The sequence below is a fragment of the Dendrobium catenatum genome, unplaced genomic scaffold, assembly GCF_001605985.2.
Source record: "Dendrobium catenatum unplaced genomic scaffold, ASM160598v2 fragScaff_scaffold_543, whole genome shotgun sequence".
Lineage (NCBI taxonomy): Eukaryota > Viridiplantae > Streptophyta > Magnoliopsida > Asparagales > Orchidaceae > Dendrobium > Dendrobium catenatum.
In genome coordinates this window covers 930855-942247 of record NW_021319005.1, presented here as the reverse complement: position 1 = coordinate 942247, position 11393 = coordinate 930855, and positions in this window count along the sequence as shown.

The following is an 11393-nucleotide window of genomic DNA, read 5'->3' as shown; positions in this document are numbered from 1 at the left end:
TGTGCTAATTTAGTTAAGGCTGGTTCCTTTAAAGGTTGTCTCCATGTTGCTTGTAAATTTGGTTTGAATTTTCGATCTCATTTTGTTGGTTTAAAAGACAAAATTATTTATTAGAAGAACCCTTTGGAGGGTTGTTTAAAGCTTAATACTGATGGCTCTTGGAATAATTTGAAAGCTGGTTGTGGTGGTACTATTAGGGATTTTAATAGTTTAGTGATTGTTTCCTTTACGGGTCCTTCTACTGCTAAAACTATGATTAAAGATAAATTTGAGAGTCTTCTTTATGGTATTCAACTTTGCATTACTTAGGCATCACTAATATTTGGATTTAAGTGGGTGCCATGCTCTTGATTTTTTATCTTAAAGGAAACCATTCTTTAAATTATGATAATTTTTATATGTTAAGAGATATTAATCATTAGCTTTCCTTTATTACCTATTCTATTACACATTTTTTGCGTGAAGGTAATATTGTTGCTGATTCCCTTGCAAAAATGTGATGTACTTTATCAAGTTTTATTGAATTCCTTAAGCTTTCTTTACCTAGGGACATTAGAGGGTTGGCTAGATTAGGTCGTTATGGCCTCCTATATTTTTGTTTTAATTAGCTTGGTTTATCTATGGGTGTTGTTGTTTTTCTTCCATGGCTATAATTTTTTGTTGTTGGGTTGATGTTATTCTTTTTAATTTATCCTTTATGGCTTTTGGTGATTGGTACTAAATTGATTTACCTATTCATCTTTTGGCAATGTTTTTTGCTTGATGAAGTGTGTTTCCATAGTCTTCATTTATACCACTACCTTATATTTTTATTTGATTTGGTTTGAAGGGATTCTATTTGGATAAGATCAAGTTTTTCTTTGTTGTGATTCATCAATTTTCTCTTTTATCCTTTGTAAGAAAGGTTTTATTGATTGCTTTATCTATTTTTGCATGCATTGGTCGGTTGTGGTAAGGTGTTATTTATGTCTTGGTTTTGATTCTAGTGTTGCCAGTTATTTCCTTCTCTTCATGTTTTGGATTCCATAGTTGTTATCGAAAATAATGGTTTAGGTTTGATCTATGATTGGATTTTTTGGTATCCCGATTTGAACCTTAAATGTTGCACTTCTTCTCCCTGGATCTACTTAATTGGGATGATTTGTTTTATCCATGACCATATGTTAAAATTTGTTGGCTCTATGGATAGTAACATTATTTTGGATTGTGAGTGGTCTATTTTGAGCGGCTAGAATTTTCTGCAGGTTATATATCTTTGGATTCTTATTATTAGGGTTTCCTTATTTTTGGGTGGGTGGCCTAGAATTCAATGTACTAGTATTACAATCATTGATGCCCCCATATTCTGTCAGTATGCTTCTTCTACTTATAACATCCTTTGTATGTTTTGGGGGTGCAGTGTGTGTTTGGGATGAGAATGGAGTGGCATTGGGTTCTACTCATGAAAAAAATACATTTACTACATTCTTGAGCTCTAATTACCCTACTATTTGCTATGTATTACTTCTTGCACTTCCTATGTATTACTTGTTGCATATTTACATTATGTAATTTAGTTTGCATTAGTAATTTTTATGATACAAGATTTGTGGTTGATTGAACTTATTTTTTATTTGAAAACAAAAAATAAATAAAAGTTTGAAAATAAAAGGTATAAAAATATTTTTTTAATTATCTTTCTACAAAATTAAGTAATTGATTTGTTAATTCGCTTCCATATTGAAAATTTTAATTTTGATTTTATGTTTATTAAATTGGTTTTAACTTGGAATAGGATTTTTTCATAAGATTTTTAAAATGGCAATTCACCTCCATGTTAGTATGTCGTTAGTAGTCAAGTGGTTTTCTAAGCATCTTTTGAGCTTTTACTTTGTATCAAAATGAGTTCTTTGAATTTATAATTCAAAAAACTTGAAATAGATTCAATTGCAAACTTTGGGAATTGAAATACCATGGAGGGTTCTTTAATAACCCATCCACCACTTTTTGATAATGTTTTCTTTTTTTACTTTCGGAAAATATATATGTCATTTTTTTTTACTTTTGGAAAATATATATTTCAACATTTTTACAATCAATTGGTTTTAGAATGTGGAACATGATATAAGTTAGTTATTGTGTTGATTCTCGTATTGTTAATTACGTTAAAATAAAATTTTCGTTAACTAAATGGAGAATGGAGATAGAAATTTTGCACAACTGAATGTCAAATGTTTAAATTATTTTTTTTCTAAACACTTAAATCTGAAGATAATATGATAGTTTTTATTTGCATCAGGGGTAAAGAAAATTGGGATGACTTTAATTATATCACATTTACAAATGAAGTTAAACAATCATGCTTAAATCTATTATTGCATGAATATGAACTTTTTTGCATGAAACCTAGTGAAACTATAACTGACATGAACACTAAGTTTATAAAAACATTATCTTTATTCCATGCATTAGGAAGATAACTCTATAATGATGAGAAAGTTAATAAGATTCTATGTTGCTTACCTGATTCATTCAATGTGAAAGTCATCACTATTTTTGTATCTAAAGATTTGAATGTATATTCTACTGATACTTTACTAGGCTATCTCACTTCTCACGAGCGTAATGTGAGCTAAAGGTTACTATAAGCAGTTTACATAAGAAGGAGAAAACTATGGAGATGATGGCCGATGACATAGATTTCAATAGCTCAGGAGTTTAAGGGAGCATGGATATAGCCTTGATGACTAAGAAATTTAAAAGATTCTTGAAATGAAAGTAAAAGAGCTTCCATGAAAGTAATAAAATATGCAAATTTAATAATGTTTCTTCTGACACTAGTTTCTTTGAGTGCAGGAAACCCAGACACTTATGATTTGATTGCACCAATCTTAAGAGATACCTTACAAAGGAAAAGGGTGATGAAAAGTTGCATGCAAAAAAGGGGAAAATAAAGAAATTAAATAATTTTTAGGCAGACTCAACCACAGACTCATCAGAATAAGAATTGGAGGAGGGAGTAACAAATTTGTGCCTATTTATGAATGATATCTTTGATCAAGGAGATGTATGTAAACTGACCTATGATGAACTATTTTTAATTTTCGAGCAAATGCATGATTCATATAGGAAAATTAAAAACAAAATAGCATACATGTTTTAAAGATGATTTTTTTATTTAAAAAATGAGCATGACATATTAGTTAAAGATCATTATAATCTTAAAGTTGAATATGTTTCAATATATAAGGAGCATGTATCAATGTTAAATGAGTTTGATGATCAAAATAAGAAGCATATTGAATTAACTAAGTCATATAATTCCTAAAAAGTGAACATATTGAATTAGAGGAAGCATTGACACTTACACAAGAATAAGACAATAATAAGCATGCATTGAAATTTGAAGTTGCAATTTACAAAAGTTAAAATGAACATTTATAAAAGAAAATAAGTGCACTTAAAAATAATACTCACGGGCCTAGACTTCCACCATTGAAATTTGAAGTTGCAATTTACAAAAGTTAAAATGAACATTTATAAAAGAAAATAAGTGCACTTAAAAATAATACTCATGGGCCTAGACTTCCACTAAAGCCATAGCCTAGGACATAGTTTGCACAATAAATCCCTTAAAAGAGGCATTATCCGATACATAAATCAGTGAACCAATTTCCAAGGGTCAAGTACTACTCATGTGGCATACTATAACATATTGCATGCTCATTCAATTTACATTATAAAACACATTTAATCTGGAGGCCCAAAGCATTATCATCATAATGTATTATGCAAATCATTTATATTCATATGCATAAGGTGGGATCCAAATTCACTTGAGTTCCCAAAGCTAGACTTTGGTTGACTTTGTAGAAATGGTCTCCCAAGAGGTCAAATGAGAGTATGTGGTTGTTGAGATTCGTTCACTATGAATTTAAACTTCTTGAGTATGTTGAACTGAAAATAAAATTTAATGAATTTTTAGAAAAAGTTTTTCAACCACAATTTTTGGAACTAAAATAAAACGCGGAAAATAAAAAGCAATAAAAATAAAAGACATAAGATTTATAGTGATTCGGTCTAAACCAGACCTACATCCACTCCCCGGAGGCACCCTTCGAGTATTGCACTAATACCAATAGTGTCTCTCCTTTTGCACCCACAGCAAGAAGAAGAAGCCTTTACAAACGCTCTTTTCACCACTACCCAGTGTGGCAGAGAACCGTCATCCTTTTACACTTATCCCCAGTGTTGGCAGAGAACTATCCGTCCTTTCACACTCTCTTAGTGTGGGCAGACAACCCTTCATCCTTTCACACTCTCCTAGTGTGGGCAGAGAACCCTTCGTCCTTTTACACTCTCCTAGTGTGGGAAGAGAACCCGCGGCTGTTCACACTCTCCAAGTGTTGGCAGAGACCGGATCTCCTTGACAGATCTTCTCACAAGAATTCTAGAAGGAAGAAAGAAATGAGTGAAGTAGTCCAAAATCACAAGAAGAGATTTTTACCTTTGAACACCAAGCGAAGCCTTCATGCTTCAGTGGTATGAATCCTCCTTTGAATGCTTTCTCACACTCTCTCCTTGACTCTTCTTTCAATAGGCACAAAGATCAAATGGCAAAAAGATTGTGTGGCCCTCTAAATTGGACTATATATAGAAGAGACAAGAAAAACTGTCCAAAACTGCAAATTTTTCAAGTCATCACGAAATGAATCATCCCGTACGATCATGGATCGTCCTGGACGATTTTACTTAACGTGTCGGAAATGATCCTTATGTATATTGGTACGAACTATGTTCGTACACGATCATCGTCCCTTACGAACTAGGTTCGTCCGGTATGATCCGTTATACATAGGTCGGTTCTCAAATAACTGCATGGATGTAATCAATTTTAGTAAGTCGGTTCACATCGTCCTTGGGCGAAAAGGACTTCGTTCGGATGAAAGTTTTACAGAGAGCAACTCGTCCTGGCACGATAATGAACTTCGTCTGAACGAAATTTTTATAGAGAAGAGTTCGTCCTGGGACAATTTGAATTTCGTTTGGACAAAATTTTTTACAGAGAAGAAATCATCTTGGGACGATTTGGATTTCGTCTGGATGAAATTTTTATAGAGAAGAAATCGTCCTGGGATGATTTGGATTTCGTCTGGATGAAATTTTTACAGATAAGAAATCATCCTGGGACAAAAATAAATTCGTCCTGGATGATTAGGACTTAGAAAAATTTCCTCCAACTCCTGTTCATTACATTGCTCTTACGGGGAGAAAACTGACCTGATCGTTTCATACGAACTAGGTTCGTCCTGTACGATCAGTACAAATTTTGTAAGATCTCCTTAAGTGTGTGTGTGTTTTTATTCACTCAATTACAATCACTCCCTCTCAATTCAAAGAACAATTTAGAGCTCCAATTTGCAAAGTATTGTATGCGGAATTTGATTTGAAGTCTTCATAGTTTGGAGTTCAATTTTCCTTAAATGTTAGTACACACAAGAGCAAAAACAATTCTTCTAAAAAGTGTTAGGAAATGATTGCACATAAAACAATAATATTTGAAATCATCAAAACTATACAAGTTGCAAGAATGTAACATATGCAAATAGAAACTTTCTTAATAATCTCCCCCTTTTTGATGATGGCAAAACAATTATTGTTTGTCGAATTTCAAATTCTAAGAATCTCCTAAACTCCCCCTGAATTAATGAGCACGTGAAAATAAGGGGTCAATGAACACAAAAACAAATTTTTAAATTTTTATTTTCAAAAATTTTAAAAACACCCAATAATGAACAAAACACAAAACAAGACAAAATAGACAAAACTCAACGACACGATCAAAACAAACAATTATTTCCCCCCTTCTTGACAACAACAAAAAGTCAAGAAGAAAAAAGAACTTTAAATGCAAGAAGACATATGAAAATCATTTGATAATTCATTCTTAAAGGTGATTGTAATAAAGTTATGCAAATAAAATTAGTACATTAGATAAATCATAATAATTCATAAAATTCAAGAAGAGACATAACTTAGATAATAAAAAAAAATTATCAAACAACATGCTTCAATTTAGACATTTAAATAGAGACATCATTGCAAAGAGGATGAAAAGAAAAATTGTATATTTCAAAATTCAATATACATGAATGAACACAAGATCAATTTGAATGAGAAGATTAAAAGAGTTTGGAAAGAAATAACTACCACAAGTGGCGCTTTGTGCATCTTTTTCACATTTGTGACACACTTTTGTGCAAATTTGTATTTATTGGGTTTATTTTGTACCTCTTTTTCACATTGCGAACCATTGCGCATTTCTTTTTTATTTTTGTATATTTGTACATTTGTCAAGAGTAATTGTATTCTTTCCAAAGTCATTAATCAAAATTTTCAAATTAATCTAGGTGCATAAATATTAATTGAAGAGTGAAATACAAAATAAGAAAAACATCACAATTGCAATAATGAATTAATCTAGTCTAAACAAGAGACATGAAATTTGACAATCTTAATTATTATCAAGTTATAATCTAAGCTTAAATTTAGAAAAATTAGATTTTCTAATGAGTATGATTTTTAATTTGCATTTTAAGAATTATAGCACTGATAAGAAAATAAAAACCAAAGATTTTCATAGTTAAACACATATTTCAGAAACAAGATAAAGACAAGACATGTTTACTTATATTGATATCAAAAAGATATTACAGTCACTGCAATCTATATCAATACACACCATCTAAAGAAAAATAGAAAATACATCTAAAAATCCATCCAAAGAAATATAACAAAACAACAACAAACACATGAACCATAACAACTCAAACATAAAATAGAAAGTGCAACAATCACTCGGACGGTCCCTGATCTGGAGGAGGAGGAGGTTGAGCATTGAAGAAGGTAAAGTAACTGCTTACCATAAGCATGTTGCTGTTCAAATCATTCATTTGCTCTCTTATGAAGCCCATATCCTGATTGAAGCGATTTTCAAATTGATCAAAACGTTGATTAAAATGAGTCTCTAGCTAATCAAATCTTTTAACCAAATTTTGATAATTTGTATCATTAGTTTGTGCTAGTTCGGCTTCAGGTTCTTCGTCAGTGTCATTGATGACGTGTGCCTTACTAGTGTCATCATTTTTGAAGATTGCTCTGAATGATGCATCATTGTAATAGAGCAAAACTTCAAACTCCTGATCAGGATGAGTCAAACCATACTTCTTCTCCAGATTAAAGGCAACTAGATGTCCTAAAGCAATATTCCTTTTTCTTTTCTGATCAGCATGACCTATTTCGGAAAGCCCAAAAAGATAGTCGAGAATTAACTGGGCTTCATCTATAGGTTTTTTAGTCATGACCATAAAAGTGACCATAGAAAGAAGTGGAGTTATGTTCACTCTATTACCAGCCTTAGGGATAATGGAAGTTTTAAAGACATGCTGGATGATTCGTGCAGTTTTCACAAGACCGGATACTCTAACCACATGTTCATTCACATTATTCCCTCTAATCACTTGATTGATTTCAGACCACAAATAGTCATCGGTAGTGATCAGATAATTTGCTCTATCCCCTTCAGTTCTTAAGTTTAGAAATGCTCCTAAGTCATGCTTAGTAATTTCTACTTTTTGTTTAAAGACAAAGGATTGGACTACAGATTAACGAGGGCCAAAAGGACATATTGGCCAGGAAATAGTGAAAAGTCTCTTTGTTGTAAGGGTGGACCAGAGTAAGAATGAAACCAAATTGAGTCGAGACGAACAGGTTCATTACCTGGAAAGTAAGATTTTCTTGAAGTATGATCCTAGAGGGTGTGATTTTGGCAGAGGCAAATTGAGGATAAGATTCCTCATTTTCCTTATACAGAAAGTTCTCTGAAGGATTCCTATGTGGTTTCTTTGCTATGATCTTCTGCTTCTTACTTGAACTAGCCATCTGAAAAGGAATGATCTAAAGAACAAAAGAGATTGAAAGTGATGTTTAGAGTGTGACAGTTAAGTTCAAAAGCCTGCCAATTTATTGAAAAATGGCATGTTCGTACTGGACGAAAAAAAATTAGTCCCGTACGAAATATTTTCGTACAGACAATTCAATGCGTCAAAAATGAAACAGCTTTTCATAATCAACACAACTTACGATGCATCTTTTCGTACAGACTTTTAACCAGTCTGATCATACAGACGAACACGTGTTCGTCCCGGGACGATCAGAACTTATATCATTTTAATGGCAGTTGAAACCGTCCCCTACATCGAACGGACATGTGTTCGTCATAATGAACCAAAGGTTCGTACAGACGAAGTTTATATTAAAAATTGTCTTATCCATTCAACTATTTCATTCATTCATCCAGTCATTTGAAAAATATTTCATCCCGGACGATCGTGACGATCGTACATACGAAGTACATTAAAAACTGCACTTAAATGGTTCAAAATCCCACAGTTTGTCATACTACACAAATCGTCCTGTACGAAACGATTTCGTCCCGGACGATGATGACAAAAAAATTTTTTGCACTCAAACAAAAAAACTACAATTAAAAAAAAAACAAAATGAAATCATTCACACAAATCAAAACGAAGAAACACAACAACAACAAAATAACAAACACAAAAACATTAACTAGAAAAACAAATATCAATGTTGCAGAAATCATTTTTATTTAAGCATTAAAATCAATCACACCAAGCCTTGTTCTTAATGCACTGAAAGTATCAAAGGCTAATGATTTTGTAAAAATATTTGCAAGTTGATTTTCAGTAGAAACATAAGTGAGTTCAATTTCTCCTTTGGACACATGATCCCTTATGAAATGATGTCTATGTCTATATGTTTGGTTCTTGAATGTTGAATAGGATTTTTAGAAATGCAAATAGCACTAGTGTTATCACAATAAATTAGAATAGTGCTTATAGACAATCCTAAATCAATCAACTGTTGTTTCAACCAAAGTACTTATGCCACACAACTTCCTAATGCAATGTATTCAGCTTCTGCAGTAGATAGAGCTACTAAATTTTGTTTTCTACTGGACCAAGCGACTAAAGAATTTCCAATAAATTGACATGTTCCAGAAATACTCTTTCTATCAACTCTACAACCTGCAAAGTCAGAATCTGAATATCCAATTATTTTAAATGAAGAGCTAAACTTAGGATAACAAATTTCTAAGTTCTGAGTTCCTAACAGATATCTCAAAATCCTTTTCACTGCTGTCAAATGTGATTCTTTTGGATCTGATTGAAATCTAGGACACAAGCAAACACTAAACATGATATCGGGTCGGCTAGCTGTTAAATACAGTAAAGATCCAATTATCCCTCTAAATTTCTTTTGATCAATAGATTTTCCCTTAGGGTCCTTATCCAACTGAACTGAAGAACTCATTGGTGTACAACATGTTTAGCATTATCTATTTCATACTTTTTGAGGATATCCTTAACATATTTAGACTGACTAAGAAATGTACCTTCCTCAATTTGCTTAATGATAAAGCCTAGAAAGTAACTTAAATCTCCCATCAGACTCATCTCAAATTTACTACTCATTGTTTTAGAAAAGTCATCACAAAAATTTTTATTTGAAGATCCAAAAATGATGTCATCCACATAAATTTGCACAATGAGTATATCCTTTCAAAATCTTTTCAAAAAGAGAGTTGTATCTACACTTCCTTTTTTAAATGATCTATTTAGTAGAAAAGTGTTCAACCTCTCATACCAAGCCCTAGATAACTGTTTCAAACCATATAATGCCTTTTTCAATTTAAAAATATGATTTGGGTATTTAAAATTTTCAAAACTGGAGGTTGTTCTACAAAAACTTCCTCTTGAATTACCCCTTTCAAAAAAGCACTTTTCACATCAATTTGGTATAATTTAAATCCTCTAAAACAGGCAAAGGCTAGCAAAACCCTAATTTCTTCAAGTCTAGCTATAGGGGAAAAAGTCTCCTCAAATTCAATACCTTCAATTTGATTATACCCCTTAGCTACCAATCTAGCCTTATTTCCAATGACAGCTCCTGAGTCATTTATTTTGTTCTTGAGCACCCACTTTGTTCCAACAACACTTTGATTCTTTGGCCTTGAAGTTAGATCTCAAACTTCATTCCTTATAAATTGATTTAATTCTTTTGCATAGCCAAAATCCAAAATTCATCTGAAAGTGCTGGATCAATATTAGTGGGTTCTATGGTTGAAGTGAAGGCAGAATGATTGACTTCTTTGTTTAATCCATGCCTAGTTCTTACACCCACACAAGATTCACCAATTATCAACTCCTTTGGCTGGTTTTTAGAAAATCTCAAATCTCTAAGCAACGGATTTTCAATCTCCAAAGTTTCTTCCACATTTTCTTCCAAATTTTCTTTCAAATTTATTCTTTCAATCTTTTGGGAGTTATCCTCAATTTCATTATCTACAATATTTGGCTCTTCCAAATTTCCTGATTCATCGAATACAACATGTGTGGTCTCCTCCATTCTCAAAGTTCTTTTATTGAATACTCTAAAAGATTTTCCGACACTTGAGTACCCAACAAAAATTCTCTCATCTGATTTTGGATCAAATTTTCTTAAGACAGATTTTCCATTGTTATGAATAAACACCTTGCAACCAAAAACATGCAAATGAGACAAATTAGGTGTTCTTCCTTTTAGCAACTCATAGGGTGTTTTATTTAAACAAGATCTCACATTCACCCTATTCAGAACATAGCATGCTGTGCTAACCGCCTCAGCCCAAAAATATTTGGGAAGTGAATATTCTGTCAACATTGCTCGGGCGGCTTCTACTAATGTTCTATTTTTCCTTTCGACTACCCCATTCTGCTGAGGGGTTCTAGGTGCTGAAAAATTATGATCAATTCCTTTCACCTTACAAAAATCCTCAAACTTTTCATTTTCAAATTCTCCTCCATGATCACTTTGAATTGATATAATTTCACAACCTAGTTTTCTTTGAATCCAAGTCGAAAAATTTCTAAATTCCTCAGACGATTCATTCTTATGAAAAAGAAATCAAACCCATGTAAATTTTGAGAAATCATCCACAATTAGAAATCTGTATACCTCCCCTCCTAGACTCATAGTTCCAACTGGTCCAAAAAGATCCATATGCAAAATCTCCAATGGTTTATTTGTTCTAAGATCCTTATTGGACTAAAAAGAGGACTTGACCTATTTTCCTAATTGACATGCATCACAGAGGTGGTCTTAGTAAAGTCTAGTTTTGGTATACATCTCACTAAGTTCTTTTGGATAATCCACTCTAGGTTTTTCATACTAGAATGACAAAGTCTCCTATGCCAAAGCCATGACTCATCAGATACAATTTTCAAACCAAAAGTAGGAGTTTGAATGCAATTTAAATCTAGCATATAAACATTGTTTATCCTTTTTCCATT